Raw genomic sequence first — 22,131 nt, forward strand, 5'->3', positions numbered from 1 at the left:
CTGAGCAACTAATATGAATTATAAGTAAACCCATTTATAAGTGAGCAACTAATATAAATTCTGTAAAAGGAGTGATGTTGTTTTTTTTGTAAAGACAATTTACTGTCGTGTTTGTAAATATTTATTTACCAACATAATATTCAGTTTTAAGCTTCTGTTGTTCAAGGAAGATTTTACACGTTAATAATGTTGAAAAAATGTTTCCCACTAATAGATATAATAATGTAAATGAAATCAATAATTAGTTTAGTTAGAAAATACACACAATAAAAAGAATCCTTCGAATCTTAAGATACGTGGTAATAACCATTTGTTTCGTGTTTTTTGTAAAACAAAACTTCTTAAGCAATTACCATTTAATTATACTGTTACTGGACAAAACTGTGCATAAATTTCAAACAACATAATGATACATTCCAAAAGAAACGTTCAAGGAAAAGCCAGCAAAATATTATGCTAATATATTTTCTACAGATTTTAGGCTATCTACATCTTGTATCATACTGATTGCTTTATATTGTATACAGTTCCTTTATATTGCGAAACTCGTGCGAGAGGTATAAAAGTATTGTAATGGCCCACCTGCTAATGCTTACAAATGTGCTCTTCATCTGTGAACCAAGGTACTGTGTTGACTTACTATTAATCTAGGTCTCGCATTTCTGTAAGAAGTGTATATTTGATATATTGAATTCAGGACATCTCAAATGAAAAATGTAAACAATTCTTTATCCAAGAGGCTAAACTCTGTCGAGAACACCAGGTATTACTACACACTATCATCAATACGTTCTCAATATTGACTGGTCATTAGTGTTCTCGACAGAGTTTAGCCTCTTGGATAAAGAATTGTTTACATTTTTCATTTGAGATGTCCTGAATTCAATATATCAAATATACACTTCTTACAGAAATGCGAGACCTAGATTAATAGTAAGTCAACACAGTACCTTGGTTCACAGATTTTTCAGGTATTACTACACACTATCATCAATACGTTCTCAATATTGACTGGTCATAAAAAAGCAAGTTACCATATCATGGTTTATGTGGTGTATGTCGTGATGTTTAATGTAAAAACTGAATATCTTATCGTTTAAAATGGTTTTATCGCGATGTCTTAATTTCCCTATCATATTATCTCAGGACCCAGATCGGTAAGAAGACCAATATTAAACACCTTGAACCTTCTTGATTTGAAGAATTAATCATATATAGATGTGTTTAAAGCAAAACAGATTCGAAACCGAATGAAAATTAACATATTTGAGACACGTTTAGCAAATAACCATTTTCTTAGAATACACAAAAGATTTTATGCGCAGTTTTTGATTTTTTCTTTAAGTATTAGGATACACAGGAAGAGCTTTGTTTTATACTAGTATCGTGGTAATCTGGAGAGCAATAAAATATTTGTTTACGTGATGAATGGTATAAGGCTATAGTTCCTTTAATGTGTGCACTAAGAATAATTTCGAATCGGTAAACTTTACTAGCGCGGTACGTAGCTATTGAAGCGGTTGTCCATTTTGTAAATATGTAATTAGGACATTTTTATTCGGCCAGAAGAACAAAGGTTACACACTAAAGCATTGAGTATTCACTTTGTAAACTGTAGTCAGGACAGCTTCATTCGGCAATAAACAGAACATTATTCCAGAAGAACAAATGTTAGATACTAAATCATTGAGCTTCATTCGCCGAGAAATAAAACGGTTTTCTTGAACCATAAATTTTATCACTACGTACCTACCCAGAAAGGTATGTAATGTGTAAGATATAGTTATGACAGTAGAAGAACATTATTAGAACAGACTCTATAATTACTCTTAGTCTTATTCTTAATTCAATAGAAATTGAATACCTGACCTCAGCGCTTACAATCTGCTTTATCCATTTTCACAGCGTGTAAGAAATCATGAAGAATAAAAAAATCATATCTACGCAGTAAGAAAGAAAAAGACTTCGTAGTTTAAGCCATAATGGGGTTGCTGATCGATTGTATTTTGTTGTTCTTTAACTACGGTATATCAGCACTGTACGACCACTTGAAAGAAGAACGCCATTATTTCTTGTAATTGACTGGCGGATTTTTACTGGCTCATCGCCAAACGATTTTATTTTTCCAGAGAAAGAGCTCCTGGTAAAATAATAATAAATAAATACTTGAGTTTTTTTTATTTTCGTCTGTTAGAAGAAGAAGATATGCATCAAAACTTGCAATATTGAAAGAATGCTTGATAAAGAATGAATATCAATATTTCTAGTGTCAATAAGTATTTTTGAGATTCTGATTGTGCTCTTTGCCAGAATTTGTGTTCATGATTTCACCTATAAGTAACAGCTTATCAGTGTTATCTATATTTCTGATTATGGTAATTGCAAGTAAATCCTTTGGTTCATTGAAATGAGAAAGTGAAATCCTCGGGATGCTTTATAACACTGTAATTAACTTACAATATGTGCTCTATTAAGAATAACATAAGAAACACCACTCAAGTAAGTCTATAGCTATCACTACTTATAAAGATAACATCATTTTTAGTGCATAATACCTGCTGCAAGACGATGGCTGAACACATTAAGAAACAAAAGCTGTTTTTAATGACTTGGTGTATTTACCTTTCAATAAGGACATGCACCATCAATTTACCATTTGATTGCAAGACACATGCACCATAAATTTACCATTTGTTTGCAAGACACATGCACCATCAATTTACCATTCGTTTGCAAGACACATGCACCATCAATTTACCATTTGTTTTCAATTCATTATGAGATAGAACACACGCTAGAGTCTTTGATAGTCATAACATTTTTTGATTCAGTTTCGTCCGGAGTAGTTTCGTTTTCTTCTAAACTCCCTGCCCGGCTGAGATTAGGAAATTCTTTTGCTAACCTCGTTACTGGAGAACGAGCCAATAAATCTCCTTTGCCATCTGTTTTCGCATGTTGAGGAGACAGAAGAGGAGTTTGAGGTTGTTGAGTAAATTCTGGAAAGCAAGCGAACATACTCTGTTGCTTTTTCAGCACTTTGTGTTTGGGGAGTTTAGACTTTGACTGAATGCTTCCTCCGTCTGACAGGGCAGTAATTCGAGTTGTCAGCCGGCTGCCTACTGAACCATCCCACACTGTACCGGTCAGATGTAAGGCTTCCCTAGAACCGAAAGGTGAAGGAACTCGCTTGAAATCTTCTAGGCTGGCTCCGATCTCATGTTTTGGGCAACGAAGGTCCCAGTAAAAAGAGTCAAAAGATTGTTCACGTTTTAAGTTTCCTCGAAGTAACACTCGCTTTGGAAGAACACCTCTTAAAGTTTGACCTAAAAGTAAATTGAAAAAAAAAATGGACGTAGTTCGGTTTGTTCTTTTACTACGTAATAAACTCAAATTATCATATAACTAAGACGAAGAATGTGTTTCAGTGACAACTTTTAATGTAAATAAATGGCCACTTTACTTACAAGTAAAAACAAAGTTACTTTAAATTATAAACGCATAAAAAGTAATTTTCGATGATACGTTGCAATTTTACTTACACTTAATAACTGAATAATTTTAAAAAGTGATCTTTATTCTATTTCTTCAAGCGAAACTTTAGAATTTCCGATATTCGAGCAATTGTTATTCTTACCATCATTCAATAAAATGTTGTTATTTATATATTTTGTTTCCTTATTCAAAAATGTGTCAATAGTTAATATTTATCTAATGTATGTGAGCGATTTGATAGAGTTATAGTAAATTCACAATAAGGATAAGAGTCAAAATCAAGCCAACTCGTCGTTTAGGTTTTGATGAAGAGTTGATCAATGTTATAGCGAAAGCAGACAACATTATCTAAAAATATAATATGAGAAAATGTAAATATATCCAGAGTTGGAACTTATATCTCTAAACTTCAAGGTTCAGGTAATAGAAGACTGAAAGATTGCCTATTACTACAACACATATTTTATTTCAAAAGGTGGTGCTAATGTCTATACAATAATTATATCCTTCCAAACTCATTACCTGGGAAAGTTTTATAGCATTTTACTTTAAGTTTACATAGAAATTCCTTAGGACTAACTGACAGCTTATTTAAAAAAAAAAATATACACAAAACCCGATTATTTTGGTTATACAGCTAAAATATAATCAAATTTATTTTGTCGAGAAATATTTACTTGTATTTTTAATTTTACTTATCAAATTCACTGGTCAGTATTTTCGTATTATATTCCTATCATGAAGATATGAGCCATAAATTACTCAAACGCCACAGATAAAAAACAAAAGAGAATCATAATGATGAAGTAGTTGAATGAGGAGTAAAGCAAAAGAAATAGATATATTTTCTGCTTAACACTTAAACTGTTCAAAACCGACACAAATAACGCATTTAAACTGTTAATATATTACTAAAATCTACTTTTAAGTTTTTGCTGTAGTTATTTGAATCTAAGCCTGATAACTTGAGATCGTTTCTTCAACTCGGCCAAACTTTTTTTTGATAAAAAGAATAGTTACCATCGTAACTGTTTCTAAGCAGACAGTTGTATTATTTATACCTGAAAGTTTGCCCTCATCATTAACAGGCGTTCCCGGAGGGAGATCTAATTTAATTCCTTTTCCTGGGTTGTTGTGAAGGCGAATAATTGGAACTAAGCTGTTATTGGCTAACTGTATAACAATATGAGCCAAACGAAGAGATGTTGCCATAGAAACCATTGTCAAATGTAAATCTAACATAGCTATCCGCTGACCCGTTTGTGTGTACCATAGTTGAAAGGTGTTGTCGTCAGAGCCTAAAACATTTCCAAGAAACAAACTGTTAGTAAAATATATCATCGGACTAGCGAAGAAAGCAGTATTTAAGATAAAGAAGTGAAGTGGGTTGGCTTTTTAAAGTCAAATATAATCTCAAGTTCCAGAATTAACAGAGTAATTATCGAATATTAAGTATTAAACTATATATCTATCAAAATGGAAAAAGTAAATCATGATGTATTAAATTTGAAAACACAGCAATAAGTATTTCAATTGTGTATTTCGTGGCTTGCTCAAGTAATTTTTCTTTGGTTATAAAAAACAAAACAAAAAAAGACACAACAAAACTGGTTAGTCTATTAATTACTGTTGCTATCACGAAAACTCAAAATGATCATTGAAAAAAATTAATAAATTAGATGGGTAATTTCTAATAATAAAACACTGGCTTGATTACGGAGGTGTTCTTGAATGATGAAGCGTCACCTACCGGAAATTGTGACGCTTCCTTCTAGCGTGAGCTGTACAGTTTTAACTGTTTCTTTGTGACCTCTCAAGTAAAGCTGTCATCACCAGTGGTCATGTCCCACACAATAAGATTATGATCCATGGACCCGGATACTACTAGAGAAGGACTAAAAGGTGCTACTGCTACGCACGTAACAGGGCCTTCGTGACCCACTAAAACCTGAGAAAAAAAACATCCTCTGTAGTTTCTGAAAACTTAATGCCATTATTTATGCTCTTTCATAAAAATCATGTCTTTCAGTTATACAAATTTTTCTAATTAAGTATTTTCACTTTACTTCTGCCGTTAAGTCAAAGTACAAGTTATAGAATTGAAAGTGAATTCTGGTTTCTAATATCATTTCTTACTGAAATAATACAAGAGTTAAGATATAAATATTACGGTAACATTACGGTATGAAGGCCCAATATGAAAGTTACATTGCAGTTTGAATATATAGAATAAGAGTAACGTGAGTTACGCTGGAAATAAAAGTTTACAAAGTGGTAGACTTGTGGATAAATTTAATGAAATAACTTTATAAAAACTTTATAATTACAAGTTGTAGTTAAAGTTTGATTGTGCGTCTTTCAGTGAGTTAAGCCTATTTGCTTGTACCTGCACTTTCAACAGTATTGACAAATCAACGAATTTTGTTTGTGTAATACGCATTTTTATATTACTTGTTTATACATTTTTACATTTTATATTAAAACTTTAATTAGAAAATTTATGAGAAATACTCGTCTATATGATTTATGAAATAGTGTTCTTTAGCCTATTCTAAGTTTAGTCTTAGTGTTACAGAGTATCAAAGTATTTTGAGTTTAGTCTTAGTGCTTCAGAGTTCCAGAGCTACTATTTACAGATAAAGAATCGATACATAAATAGAAGAAATAAAAGGAACTAGGAAAAACAGTCACATTTTAACAAGTTAAGTGATTCAACAACTTATTATCGATATGTACCAGGCTATAGTTATTTATGTTGACTTACAGGACTTTATTAGCTTAACGAACAGAAATCAATGTCTGAGCGTCTTAAAATAGCACCATTATAGTAAAGTGACACATTTCACAGACAAATGACACAATCTTGTTTAAAATGTATGAATACAGAAAGGCTCTGTAAGTATTTTAGCAGTTTACCAGTAGTCTAAAACCCAATAATAACCATCATAACTGACCACGTTTATATTTTTCATTGTATTTTCTAAAAATATGTACGTATATCTATATTATGATCATTAAGGGTGAATGCATATAATATACACAACCCCAGTTTCACTGAAAATTAATAATCCATAACATGATTTTTTTCTGATTACATTACTAATATAGTGTGGTATTAGACATTTACGTGTGATATTAGCTTATTATATTAGAACATATGCAAAGTTAAAAACATTTAAAAAGTTTAAATTCTATAAATGAAAGGGCAGATTTGGTAGTAACGTCATTTTAAATATATTCTTCTCAAGCTAGATAATCCACGATATTCAAAGGGCAAGCAGTAATGGTACTACCAGTTACATTTCTCAGTATCGACCTTATTGCCTGCAAGATATGATACTTTTTGTCAACTTCTTAAACTTCGTCAAAACGCGTAGATTTATAGTTTTTAATTCTCTGTTTACGTCATAAAAGTTCTCGCATCTACTGATAAATATGGCTAATTACTTCATTAAATTATTTGTTCTATGTTTTCAGAAATTGTAAGTGTAACTTGAGTACACACTGCCTTACCTGAGTAAGTTTTCCGGTAGCCGCCTCCCACACTTTTAGCGACATATCCTGAGAACCTGTAATAACGGTCTTGCAGTCGTAAGTGACAATATAGCAGAGAATTGCGTCACTGTGAGTGACTGATTTCTCAGAGTCTGCATCCAGTAGTGACCAGAATCGAACACTTAAGTAAAAAATGGACTGTTATTTAGAGTATAAGCTACATTTGTCAAATACATAAAATTTACATAAATTCAGCAATAGACAATTTAAAAATGGAAGGAATGGGATACTTTAGTACAGTTACACATCATGCACAAAATGTTCGAAATATTATGACGACTTTCTAAAAAAAGTATTGGTTAGCTTTTATGTAAAATATTTATGTTGACAAATAAGCATTGATTTGCCATCTTTATTTGGGTTTTTTACAGGTCAAATCCATTACATAATGTTTGGTAAGTTCAACACCAACAACTTAAAATTTTTACCGAATCTCTGTAGACAAGTCGTTTTGAATCATTTTTGACCGATTAAATTCAAGTTCAAAGTTATTTTGTTTTTATTTAAACATCACCCAGTTGAGTATAAACACCTTATGAAGTGTAATAATATACAACTTCTACAACCAGCTAGATGGAAACTGTAGTGTATCCAGGGTCGGTGGGCACATACTTTGTTCATTCTGAAAGTTCATGTCACTTGCTAATTAACCATATATCAGGTTACAGGTTATTCCTTAATTTGTTATAATGTATATATAGATTGTTTTTTTTGATGTTGTATGATGTAACAGGTTGTTTGTTAATTTTGTGAATGAACATAGCATGTAGTGGTAGGATATTTCAATCTGCCAAGTGTTTCAAGTTTTCGCTTTTTATTGTTTATATATTTACCGTCAGAATTTCTATAAATTACTCATGTATTACGTGTTTAAAGTTGTTATTTACTTTTTACATGATATATTTATGTACGAAGTTTTTTGTTTATGATTAAGCATAAAGCTACACAATGGGCTATTTGTGTTCTGCCCACCACGGGTATCAAAACCCGGATTCTAGTGTTGTAAGTCCGCAGACATACCGCTGTGCCACTGGGAGGCTTTATGTATGATATCATTTTAAATTCACTGTACAATGTGTTATCACGCCCTTGCTTTGGTGTTTGGATCGTGTCATTTAAGTGCATATGTAATAAAAAATAAGATATAAAATTTCCGCATATCTATCAGATTTCTTCAAATATTAAGGTAGGTTTATATATTTAACCTTCAGATTACCGAGTTGTTTTTATATTGTTCGCCACCGGGAGCATATTTTAAGTTTTTACTGTGACAACACTCAGTGTAAATATTTCATGATAATAAGAAAACATTTGGTAAAATATACAAGGAACACAGCAACTAATAAAAGGTGGACCCACGAGCAGTTTGGCACAAAAATAGTTTATAAAAAGCTGATAGGGTTCCATCAATAATTCTATGAAACAACCTGTAACATGATATCAAATTATAAAACAATCTGTAACATGATATCATGTAACATGTTACAGTTTTTTCTAAATTTTAATATCAAATTATAAAACAATCTGTAACATGATATAAAATTATGAAACAGCCTGTAACATGATATCAAATTATAAAACAATCTGTAACATGCTATGAAATTAAGAAACAACCTGTAACATGATATCAAAATTAAGAAACAACCTGTAACATGATATCAAAATTAAGAAACAACCTGTAACATGATATCAAAATTAAGAAACAACTTGTAACATGATATCAAAATTAAGAAACAGCTTGTAACATGATATCAAAATTAAGAAACAACCTGTAACATGATATCAAAATTAAGAAACAGCTCGTAACATGATATAAAACACATTTTATTCCCCATTTAAGTTTTTCATAAATAAAAGCTTCTCCCCAAATAGCTCAGTGATAAGTGTGAAGGTTTATAACACTATGGGTTTCGATATCCGTGGTGAGCACAACACAGATAGCCAGCCCATTGTATAGCGTTGTGCTTAACAAGAAACAAACACATAATAAACGTACATTTCACTATATTCTATATCATATATTACCATTACTCTAAGTAGTTCTGCATTTCAGTTAGTCATTCTGTCACGCACAAAAATACGGGCACGGGAATGAAAATCTATTGCTAATCACTCTTACCTATTGTCATTTTTACCACCTATTGCGAAGACAGTATTTGCATGTAGCGACATCTGATGGACTGTACGTGAGTAGGCAAGAATCTGATTGCAGCTGTCAGCTTGCCAGAGTCGGTAATTACCCTGTACGTCAGCCGAAAGTATCCGACGGCTGTCTGACGTCACGGAAACACAAGCTATTCTACTCTGATGTTCCTGAAAATATCGAACTTACCTTCAACAAATGGTAATAATCACTCCAGAACATATTAAATCTTGAAAGATTAATACAATATTCTTAATATAAATTAATTAACAAAAGTAGAATTATCTTTAACGCAACTTAAACCAATATACTTGATATAATGTTTATAATAAACAAACGAGATTGTTCCTGAAAGATTTTTTTTTGTCGTCAAGCTAGTTGTTCGTATAAAAGACATAAAGGTTTTCCTATGAAAATGCTAGAGTATATTCGTTAACTTTGGTCTGTTTAGTTGCGTAAAGTACCTCTAATATAACTTTGAACTAATATATATAAGACGTTTTGGTCGTGACATCTACATGTTTCTTTTTTTTTTTTAAGTTTCATTTTCTAACGTCAGAAACTTGCGTTCTGTGTTCGGAATTGAAACTGACCACATTACAAATATTAACATATTACAGCTCTCGGACTTATATCCCTTAAGTCCATCGATGTCCAAAGTTATTGAAAAACGTCTTGTTTGTTGAAAGCGAAGAATGGGTGCCCCATCTTTACAATGAGGTAGGGATCGCCAAAAAAGTAATTCAAAAATGGAAGTGGCATTCCCTACGTACAAATGAGTTAAAAAGCGAATCTTATTAGAAATTTATTTGCCAAACTTACGACATATTTCAAGCACTCTGCACAATACACCGTTGAAGATTAATGCAAAAAAAAATATATAAATGATGTACTAGAAATATATATAAAGAGAGTAAAACTCTACTTGCAACTTTATTTTTGCGTGATGAGAGTCACATTCTATTGTGTCCTCGACGTCTTTTTCCAAAATCTAGTGAATACTTGAAGCAATACAAAGCTTTAGAGATTACCAACTGAAACGTAACTGATAAATAAACCACCCATAATTTTCAAGAACTAAAACTCTAGAATGTGGTTGGATGTAGTTTGGAAAGTATGTCTTTCGTTACATGAAGGTCTGTACATGAGATGATTCTTGTTGTTGATCATGAATTTCTTATCAGCTGTACAACGTAGCATTTACTATCTGAAAGACAAGCACTTCGCCCTCTAGGAAAGGTTAAATAATACAAGTTTTCCACGAAAACTTTGTCAAATGAGACCTTATTAAAGTACTAGTATTCATATCTTATGATGCAGTTAACTTTTAAATTTCCTGGCTTTTAAGTTAGGCTATGACATTTTTATTAAAAACTGAAGTTTTTCTGACAAACACATGACATGGAAAACAGCAAACTTAAAAAAAAATCAAGATTTAATTTCCTTAAGGTCTAAAAATATATTGCAAAGGTTTGTGCAACAGTGAAATATAAAATGTTAAGATATTTGAATTTAGAATATTCTGGAAAGATAAACGTTGTTGGTTTCACAGCCTTTCCTTTTTCTACAATAGAAAATTAATTTCTAAGACAAATTTCAACAGACAAAACAAACCTGTTGCATTATACTTTAGCACTCTCAAAACCAGCACTTTCTTCAGGGAACATGAGGAACTATTAAGGTGTTTAATTCCATAAATAAAAAGATGAGTAACAATATAATAAAGCTGGGTCGCGTGCCGAGCTGCGTGTGAAAGGTCTAAGGTTTGAGTATGCAATATGTTGCTGAACACGCTCTGCAATTTCAGCTATAAAAGTGAAATTCAATCCCGCTATTTTGTTAAGTGTAGTCTTTGAGGTGGTGGGTGCTGTTGACTAGTTGTCTTCCCTGTGGTCAACAATTTTAACAGAACCCTAGGTTCTCTTACGTGGTCATTTCGTCAATGTGTCGCTCAAATTAGAAATATTGAATATTAGCAATAAAATAAACCCGACTTACACTTAAAAATTGTATAGAAACTTTTATTTCAACCGTTAATCGGTAAATAAATAAAAATCGTATAGAAACTTTTATTTCAACCGTTAATCGGTAAATAAATCCTTCGATATTCCAGAGTTAGATATATAGGTACAAAATTTGCTTTTACTATTGATGAATAACCTGTCAGACATATTGTCATATTTATAAAGCCCTAACCTTGAATGTAGACACAATAAGCCCGAGAGTTAAGCCCCAGACACGGAGGGTCATGTCCTCTGACCCTGAGACAACAAAAAGGCCATTAGGTGCAAAGGCTAAGCATGTGATAGGAGCTGTGTGTCCTTGGAGTGTGGTGTGAGTTTCCCCCGAAGAAAGTTGCCACACTTTCACACAGTGATCTTTAGAACCTAAGTAATAAAAATCGAAAACATTAATTGATATCTTACAGAAAAAAACTGAAAGTACTTTAAATTCTGATTTGTAAAAAGAATAGATCTATTCATTACAAAATGGAGTAATAATTGACAGGTTATTAGAAAAACTCTTGTATACTTTACTGGCAATTGGTGCATTATATAAATATTTTAAACTATCTAGCGTCAGTGGTGATATCATGGTTTGGTTTATGAAGTTTTAAAGTTTAGTTGCATCTACTTGAGATCAAAGAATGGAAAACGTGTAAAGAAGACTGTGACGCAGGAATAGTGAGCCCATAGTAACAATGTATAAGATATATGACAGTATCGTGGGAATGTTACACACAAACTAGACCAGAACCGTGTATTTATAGTAGTTTGAAAAATATGGTAATACGGAACGGCGCAACACTAACTGTGCCTATTGAATAACAATATGTAATAACAGCATTCAACAGGTGTGATAGTGGCGTGGGAACATTTCCCACAAAACTATTGGATGTCCGTGTCTACCAAATAAACACAATGTTTACTGTAATTTAAAATATGTATGAAAATGTAAAAGTTACAGTATGTAGAAAAACAGGGCACTGCCATTGAAAGGGTCTCTGATGAGATAAAGTACCAAACAATGCGTTACTATACGAAACGTAATGGTGTCATATTAATGTGTTAGAAAAAAAACACCATACCTTACCAACAAATCTTCGAAAAGACAACAACAGCGTTTGAAATTTAATGAAATCTTATAGTAATAGTGTCTACATAACAAACTGGTATCATAGTAACGGTGCCTATAAATCAAGACGTTACCAAGATAAAATTTCGTATGGGAATCCACAAAATGTGCCTTTGTATGAGTGTTTACAAAATAAAACGTTGTTGAATAAATATGTGTCTAAAATAAAGTGATGCCATAGTAATAGCAATTAAAACGTATTTGTATTTTAAAGATGAAAATAAATTTATAGGTGCATTACTGACATATTACGACCCCTAGGTGGCTCATCGGTAAGCATGAGAGCTTACGATGTTAAATGTCAGGGCTCAATCCCTACGGTAGGCACAGCGCAAATAATCCACTGTGCAGCTTTGCGCTAAACAAAATACACCAATATTATGTTTTGATGATTGCACATTTGAATGTCACAGGAAAAACAGTTTTACAGGGGACGTATTTTGCTGTTTCTTTTATCTCTGAGAAATCCAGTGCTTTGCAAATGTCCCCCCCCCCCAAATGCTGGTAATACATTTTCGATATTTTCTTGTGAAAGACATAACTCAAATGGTCAAAAATATTTATTATATTAATTTCAGACCAGTTTCTAATGTTTACAAAAAACAAAAGGTGCATTGTTACTCACTTTAGTGATATAACACAAAAAGTCTTGAAAACATATGTTGCAAGAGTCTTCATCCCCTAACATGATTATGCAGTTAATATTTGTTTGAAGCTCCTTTGGCAGAAATGACAGCCGAAAATCGTTTTGGGTAACCATCCACAAGTTTTTCACAGTATGTTGGAGATATTTTTGTTCCACTCCTGCTTGCAGATATCCTACAGGTCTTGTAAGTTGGAAGGATGTCTTCGATGCACAGCAATTTTCAAGTGGATTTAGGTCTGGGTTTTGGTTTGGCTAGTCAAAAACATTAATTTTGTTTATGCGAAACCATTCTTGGATTGCCTTTGATCTGTGTTTGGGATCATTTTCCGGTTGAAATATAAAACTTCGACCGAGTTTTAGTTTTTCAGCTGACTTCTCCAGGTTTATCTCCAACATCTGTGCATATTTTGCACGGCCCATGATCTCTTGAATGCATACAAGTTCTCCAGTGCCAGCTACAGAAGAAAATTCAAACAGCATTATGGACTCACACCATGCTTAACAGTTGGGACTGTATCTGCCGGATCATTTATCGTTTGTCATGTAACCCCAAAAAGTTCTTTTTTGGTATCATCTGACCCCAGAACTTACTGCAACATTGTTGTAGGGTTTTTGAAATGTTTACTGGCATAGTCCATTCGCGATCTAAGATGCATCTTCGTCAGTAGTGGTTTCTTTCTTACCACCCTACGATACAAGCCCTTTTTTGTGTAAGCTACGTGATATTGTCAAGGTGTGTACAGTAGTTTCAGTTGCTGCTAATGAAGTCTGCAGCTCCTTCAGTGTCACTGTTGGCTTGACAGTCGCTTCTCTGACGATTTTTCTGCTTGTTCGAGCGCAGACTTTCTAAGGGCGACCTTATCTTGGAAAGATTGAGGTAGTGTGACATACTTTCCATTTGTTCACAACCAATTTTACAATACTTAATGGCAAATTGAGAACCTTTGAAATTAATTTATAGCCTTCTCCGGAATTGTGCTTCTGAACAATCTTCTCCCTTAGGTCTGTAGAGAGTTCTTTTCTCATCATTCTCAATATGTAACAGTAAACCAAATTTTAACTTTCAAAATACTCTGCTTAAATCAATATTGATGCTCTATATGACCTAAAGTATTTTTTCACATGGCTCTATAATATACTTTGGTATCTGATAGAGTTGTACCGAGCCACTTGTATTTACTTTAGTAGGGTAGTGACGTAAAGTTAAATCAATGATGGTAAAAGCTGAGGGGTGGACTTTTTCAACATGTATTTTCAAATTTTTTTGTGTTGTATCACTAAATTGGGTAACAATGCATCTTTTGTTATTTGTAATCTTTAGAAACTGGTCTGATATAATATAATTTTTTTTGGCCATTTAAGTTATGTCTTTCACAAGAAAATACCAAAAATTTTACCAGCAAGGGGTGGGGGTGTGCAGACTTTTGCAAGATACTGCAGTTATTTTTCAAAAGTAATGTACAAGATAAATAAAAATATTGTAAATTTAAAAATCTGAAACCAAGGATCGTAAAAAAAGTAAGGAGACAAGGCTAGAAATACTGTAGACATTATTTACTCAAACTACAAACCCCCTATTTTGACTCCATGCTGTTACCTAGAATTACATTTGGTGGAGTCAAAACAGGGATTTGTAGTTTGAGTAAATAATATCAACAGTATCTCCAGTCTTCTGTCCTTATTGTTTTTACGATCCCTATTTGCAGGTTTTTAAAGTACCAATTTTTTATTTATTTTGTTTGCTGCCATTTTTATGCTAAACTATGTGCAAAGAACTACTTGATATGGTAGCTAACCTTATACATTGTAATAATAATAAACATAGCTAATAGCTAGCTGATAGGGTTCATGATGATTTACTGTAGCTATTGACTATTTGATCGCATTAGTTCGAGATGTATAATGTTAAGTTACAGATGGAGATTTGTTTGAGAATATAATGAGCATTTATATTTTCTGTGTAACTAAATTCTCTATATATAATGCAGAGCAATGGGCAACTATATGCCTAGACTAAGACACAACCCCTACTAAGCACGTATAAAATGTTACCAGTAGAAAAGCAGCCTTTTCAATTAAAACATATACGTCTAAAACATCGCTTTAAATATACCTTCGTGTCTTTTAAAGTAATTATTCTACGAATGCGTGTAATATAATTTAATATTATGTGTAATGATATCTTTTTACTCCTTCACTTCATACATAATATAGGGGTTGGCTCCCTAAAGACACCGATTGTATAGTGTAAAAAGCACTGAGTATCTACATATTAGTCAGCTAATGTTCATCTATTATTGGCTGGTAATTCATGTTTCACCCTGTACTTAAGCTTTTGAAAGGAACACCAGCTAGATATGAAAAAGCTAACTTCAGGGGGTAATGATAACAACGTTTACACTAGCATTAAGACGGTTTTTAGCTTATGTAAAATATAGCAAAACCAAATCGACATTTCAATACCATTACGGCCTTCGCAGTACATTATTTAGTATTCTAAAAAAAGGTTTGGGTGTAATATACCAAGCCGTTTTAGTTGTAGGCTGACAAGAGAATAATAATAATAATATGAACACTGGCAGACATTCCAACGTTAGGTGAACATTTTTCTTCAATATCCTCGAAGACGAAAATAACATTGAATTAGACAGTCTTTGAGAAATGTTCCCTTACATTAGTTGGCATGGGTTAAGCCGGCAACAAGAAATTAATCAATTTTTGTTTCAGGAGATGGATTTTTCTTTTTGTGATTAGTGTTTTAAAATTTTGTTTTTACATTGTTAATTAGTAGCAGTATTGTTGACTTCCTAAAGGGTAAAGAGAGATGAGAAAAAGTTGAAACCTTCATTCGTAAGAGAAGGACTAATGAATACAAACAACGTTATTCCAGATACACAGTGGAAGTAACTAATACAGATAGCACAATCCAAGACACGCGGTTCACGTCAAGGTAGAGTTTCTTGAGAAATTAAAAAAGAAAACGTACCTGAGGCAGCAAGACTACCGTCACGTGATACAGCTATACACGTTACAACGTCTCTGTGATTGTCAACTTTCCGCGTCTTTGCACGCTGATGATAACCTTCGTTCCTTTTGGAGTAAAAATTCCACACCAAGATCTTATTGCCTCCAGCACTTATGAGAAAAGTGTCATTTTCCTGTGTCTGAAAACGTGTTCCGCTTAGATTAGTATTCTTCACACCAGAATAAATACGGAAATTAAATGTAAAATTTTTTTCGAAGACACGACTGATGATTTGATATTAATGATAAGACAAAATTTATCACATCCATCACCGAGGGTGGACGGAGGTTATGTTTTTCACCCCTGTCTGTGTGTGTGTGTTTGTCAGCAAATTTTCTCGAAAACAGCTGAATGTATTTGGACGAAAGTTCGTATACATTTGGAATATGATCCAATTTAAAGGTTATTAGTTTTTTGGAGGGTCAAAGTCGAAGGCCAAGATCACAGCAAGGTCACGAAAAATCCCTATCTGTTAACATGGGGGCCAATTTTTACTCTATAACTCAGTAAAAAATGACCGGATTTTGATGAAACTTGGTGGACATATGTAGTATGTAATTCCTCATTGTCCTGCAAAAAATGGTTCGTGTCCGTTGATAACGACGGACATACGGACTCATTTTCGTATTTTTTGAAAGCCGAATATGACAAACGCTGCTTGGCGGAGGTATGCGCTCTACTGAGTGGCCCTTTGGTTATTATCTGATGTAATTCCAAACTTTTAAGAGTAAAATAATAAATAACATGTTTATAGAAATAAAAAAACAATCTCTTGATCTGTACAAACGTGCTTAGCGGGTTTTACAATACACTACCAATTGAAATATAAGAAACTGTAAACACTGATAATATATTAATTCGCAACTAATATAGGTTGAAATGTTCAACTTTAGAAGTTTAGAGGAATAAATAATGTGAGAAAAATTAGCCAGTTTTTAATAATACTACAATATACAACCCTACACTTTTATGAAGTCTTATGGCTATTAACAAAGATCTGGCTACTGCCAATATAATCTGCATCAAACATGTACATTATAAACTTGTTCGTGGAGAGAGATCTGAAAACATAGAACTGATCAGCTTTAGCGTCAGATTTTCGTCTGTGTAAAATGAAAAATCATGGTAGCTATGACTTCTATGTATATTTTATATTGTATAAAGTTTACAGACAATTCTCTAATCCAGGATGAACGAATACGAGGACTACGGACATTTAGAAACTAAGTGATAAAGTAAATACTATGATACTGTATCAAACCAGCGTAGTTTGAACTCGTCAGTTTGAATAGTTTAAATTATTCAATTCAAAATTCACCTATTCTAAACTAATTCATTTGAAAATAACTTAGTGTAAATTATTTCGAAACTATCATATTTTGAAGTTTCAAAGGAATAAATCCTGCGACAAAAAATTAACAACAGGCATTAATAATGAATTACCAATCTCATAGTACGATAAAAAAAAAGAAATTCAAATAATTAACTTTAATTCATAGCTTTGTAATATTGTAAATAATGCAATATAGATGCATGGATAAAAACAGAGAAATCTGTCTTTCAAATATTTTCTAGAGACTTAAATGTATCAAACGAAACGAAAACTTAAAGTAGTTTATAACAATGAAAAAATCTGAAAATATATTGAAAAATGAGATACATCTCTAAGAATAAACAACAACAACAACATAATCAGATAATTTGTTCAAACCTTGTGCCAATATAATCTACAGTTTATTAGCGTGTTCAATCACGTACTAAGAAACTTATTGGAGATTAATATTGAAAACCTTCTTTTTAAGTCCCGTATTGAAAGATGTCCTAGAGATAAATATTAAACTTTCCTTTTTTTAATCGTGAACTAAGAAACGAACTGGAAAAAATAAAACTATTTCTTTTCTTTTGTAATCGCATATTGAGAAAACGCACTGGAATTAATTACTGAATTTTGTATATTTAAATCAGCTATTAATTAAGAAACGTGCTACAGTTAGTAATTGAAAGGTTTCTTTCTTAAATCCCATATTAAGAAGTGTAATAGAGACCAATGTTGACACTTATATTTATAATCTGAAATTAAGGAACGCAGAAAAGATAAGTACTTCCCCTTTTAAGTTTTGTATTGAGAAACGTGTCAGAGAGGAATATTAAAGATTTTATTTTTTAACTAAGTACTGATGCATCTGCTAGAGGTAAATATTGAAACTTTTTAAATCACGTATTGAGAAATGTTCTAGAGATAGATAAACTTTTATTTTCTTCAACTTATTTATTGAGAAACGTTCTAAAGATAGATAAACTTTGATTTTCTTCAACTTATTTATTGAGAAATGTTCTAGAGATAGATAAACTTTCCTTTTCTTCAACTTATTTATTGAGAAATGTTCTAGAGATAGATAAACTTTCCTTTTCTTCGAATGTTTCTCAATAAATAAGTTATCTCTAGAACATTTCTCAATAAATGAGTTGAAGAAAATGAAAGTTTATCTATCTCTAGAAGAAAAGGAAAGTTTATCTATCTCTAGAACATTTCTCAATAAATGAGTTGAAGAAAATGAAAGTTTATCTATCTCTAGAATGTTTATCAATAAATAAGTTGAAAAAATGAAAGTTTATTAATCTCTAGAACATTTCTCAATAAATAAGTTGAAGAAAATGAAAGTTTATCTATCTCTAGAATGTTTCTCAATAAATAAGTTGAAGAAAAGGAAAGTTTATCTATCTCTAGAACTTTTCTCAATAAATAAGTTGAAAAAATGAAAGTTTATCTATCTCTAGAACAAACTTATTTATTGGGAAACGTTCTAGAGATAGATAAACTTTCATTTTCTTGAACTTATTTATTGAGAAACATTCTAGAGATAGATAAACTTTCATTTTCTTCAACTTATTTATTGAGAAATATTCTAGAGATAGATAAACTTTCATTTTCTTCAACTTATTTATTGGAAACGTTCTAGAGATAGATAAAATTTCATTTTTTCAACTTATTTATTGAGAAAAGTTCTAGAGATAGATAAACTTTCCTTTTCTTCAACTTATTTATTGAGAAAAGTTCTAGAGATAGATAAACTTTAATTTTCTTCAACTTATTTATTGAGAAACGTTCTAGAGATAGATAAACTTTCATTTTTTCAACTTATTTATTGAGAAAAGTTCTAGAGATAGATAAACTTTCCTTTTCTTCAACTTATTTATTGAGAAACGTTCTAGTGATAGATAAACTTTCCTTTTTTTCAACTTATTTATTGAGAAACGTTCTAGAGATAATTATTGAAAGTTTTACTTTTCCAAATAATGTATTGAAAAGTATAATAGGTACAGATATAGAAAATTTTATTTTTTTAAAATCACATATTAAGAAATGTCCTGAAGAAAAAATACTGACATGTTTTAATTTATTGAGAAACCTATTCCATGTTTAATGGGAACGTAATGCGAGTAGATATTCATTCTGGACTCAACTGACATAAACATTCACGTTCATCCATGTACAACATACATAACATATTTTATTAGGCGAACCAAAACTAACACGAGGTGATACTTTGGGTGATGAGGAAAAGCTGATTTTAGTGAAAAATTGAAAACTGAGACCAAGCAGCTCAAAACTATCTCGTCACGTCTTTCAACCAGGAAGGTCAAACATAGTCCTGTGAACAACACGGACTGCTTGTTTAGTGGATGGATAGAAATTCACGAATCACACCTATTCTCAACTTTCAGATCTTCAGTAAAAATTTTAACTTGATTTACTGAACACAAATTATAATTTATTGATACTTCCATAAATTCATGACTGACCTGAAGGCTATTAACGGCATCCGAATGCCCTCCAAGAGTCTGAAGCAATTTAGCTGAATGAATATGGTAAACATAGCTTTTGCCATCATGACATCCTACAACACACCGACAGTTATCTTTGGCAAAGCACAGGCTTGTTACAGTACCAGAATGACCTTGCAAACAGTGGACGTCCGAGCCCGTCGTCAGAGACCGCACGTGTACTGTGTTGTCCTCACAAGCCAATAGAAGAAAGGTTGAATCGCGAGAAAGTCCCATGTGACAGATTGGAGCAGTCAAGGCAATGGTGTTGAGTAGGTTAAAATCTTCAAGACACCAGATACACACGGTACAGTCAGAAGAGCCTTAAAGACAGAGAGCACAGTTTTTATTGTAATATCTAGCTTCTTTTATAATTAAGCATGTTTGGATTTAAATTATGATTAACAGGTAAACTCGAATACAATGTCGCGCACCCATAAACGTTATTCCACAGCAAGTACGTCATTATCACAGTCAAGAACCACTATTTAGTTAATGTACGTGGAAAAGATAAAATCAAAACTCGATGATATGGAGATAAATATGATTTGTACCAAAAGTATATATGTTATAAATCTTAAGCATTTAACGTCATTTCAATATTTCGAGAGCTTACCAAAATGTCTTTTACCTGTTACAAATATGTCGTCCCCGCTGTTCACGGCTACACAGTTAATTACCCCCCGGTGGTTTTCTAACCGTTGCACTACGTGACCAGAGTCCAGTCGAGCAACAATTACAACTCCGACTTCCGAACCGCTTAAAATGTAGGTTTCCGAATTTGTTGTTGTAACACACAAAACTCCAGCTATATGATGACTGAAACAAAAGGAGGTTATACGATATTAGTGACAACATTTGCCAAAGATAGAATCATGAATATTCCTAGTTTGTGTCAAATAACTACATTATTCTGTAATATAAGTTTTGAAACATATTTTACACAATTTTTGCATAAGAAGTCTTCTTTTTGTTGTAAGATAGAATGTTTTGAAGCTTGAGATGTGTTCATTTACTTGTTAAGATCCAGGTGTTTGTAAATGTAAATAACCTGTAGGACTACAGTAAACAAAACACACATTTCATTATACCACTGAGCTGGAAAGATAGCGATTACTAACTCAAATCATATAAAAGTGGGCAAGAGGAACATCATGCACTTCTCAAAAACATTTTATAATTACAACAATATTTGTGACAGGACTTAATATTTCCCTGATAACATTCAGAGCTTCTCGTGGAAGTACTCAGGACTTTTTTTTGTGACCATTTGAGATGTATTTAAGAGTTTCCCGTCACATTACTTAAAACTCTTTCAACACGGGGTCGGTCGATTTGACCGAGTCACGTGACCTTCTGTACTCGTTTAAAGTTGACATAAATTTAATAGTGAGCAGGTGCACAAATTACCCACTCCCAGAACGGGGAGGCAGTGAGGAAACACTTCGTCTCTATGGTTTGGTTCTACACCGTCCGAGATGAAGCAGCAAAGAAGGACTTCAAGAAACTTCCTTTTCTTCGTCTGTTTTTCACTATCTTTACATCCATGATTTTTCCAACGGCTTCAGGCGGGCATACCACCAAAAGTTAACTACAGACCTCTCCCATGTCGTGTCTGAACCACTAAAAGTCAAGTGCTAAATAGTCTTATAATCTGTTTAAGCCCGTTTGACTTTAAATTCCTAATGTTAGCGCTAAATTTTCATTCTCACTACTGGATTAAACTTTAATTTCCCGAGCGGGGTGAAGAAAAACAACAGTGTCTGAACGCCCCTGTTTGTCTCTCAAGCCCCATCGGGGCTTTTTAGATTTTAAAACCAAAATACTTACCAAGTTAGTTGTTGTTACTTAGAGTTTCTTGTGACGGTACTTGAGGTTTCTCTAGACAACACTTAGTTTACCACGGCAGTGTTCATGGCGAAACTTAGAGGTTCTCGATATGTACTTGGAGTTTCCCTTGACGATAATTCGGGTTTCCCATGACAACACTTACAACTCCTCGGGATAGTAATTAGCGTTTCTTGTGACAATAATTAGGGTTTCCCTTGAGGAAAGTTAAGGTTTCCATGACGGTACTTGAAGTTTCCCGTGACAGCACTTAGAACTTCTCGGAGTAGTAACTAGGGTTTCTTGTGACGATACTTAGAGTCCTTGTGCGGTATTTAAGAGTTCTCGTGAAAGTAGTCATGACAATACTTAGAAATTCTCGATGGGTACTTAGAGTTTCCTTGACGATACTTTGGGTTTCCTGTGACAACGCTTATAACTTCTTGGGACAGTAATTAGGGTTTCTTGTGACCATGAGTCAGG

The 22,131-nt window shown here is 32.7% G+C and overlaps 1 pseudogene; it reads right to left on the reverse strand.

The window, feature by feature from the left end:
- Positions 1 to 1,027: 1,027 nt before the first annotated feature.
- Positions 1,028 to 22,131, reverse strand: part of LOC106464525 — an 82,858-nt pseudogene continuing 61,754 nt past the window's right edge.

This window comes from Limulus polyphemus, unplaced genomic scaffold (assembly GCF_000517525.1).
Source record: "Limulus polyphemus unplaced genomic scaffold, Limulus_polyphemus-2.1.2 Scaffold1676, whole genome shotgun sequence".
Taxonomy (NCBI): domain Eukaryota; kingdom Metazoa; phylum Arthropoda; class Merostomata; order Xiphosura; family Limulidae; genus Limulus; species Limulus polyphemus.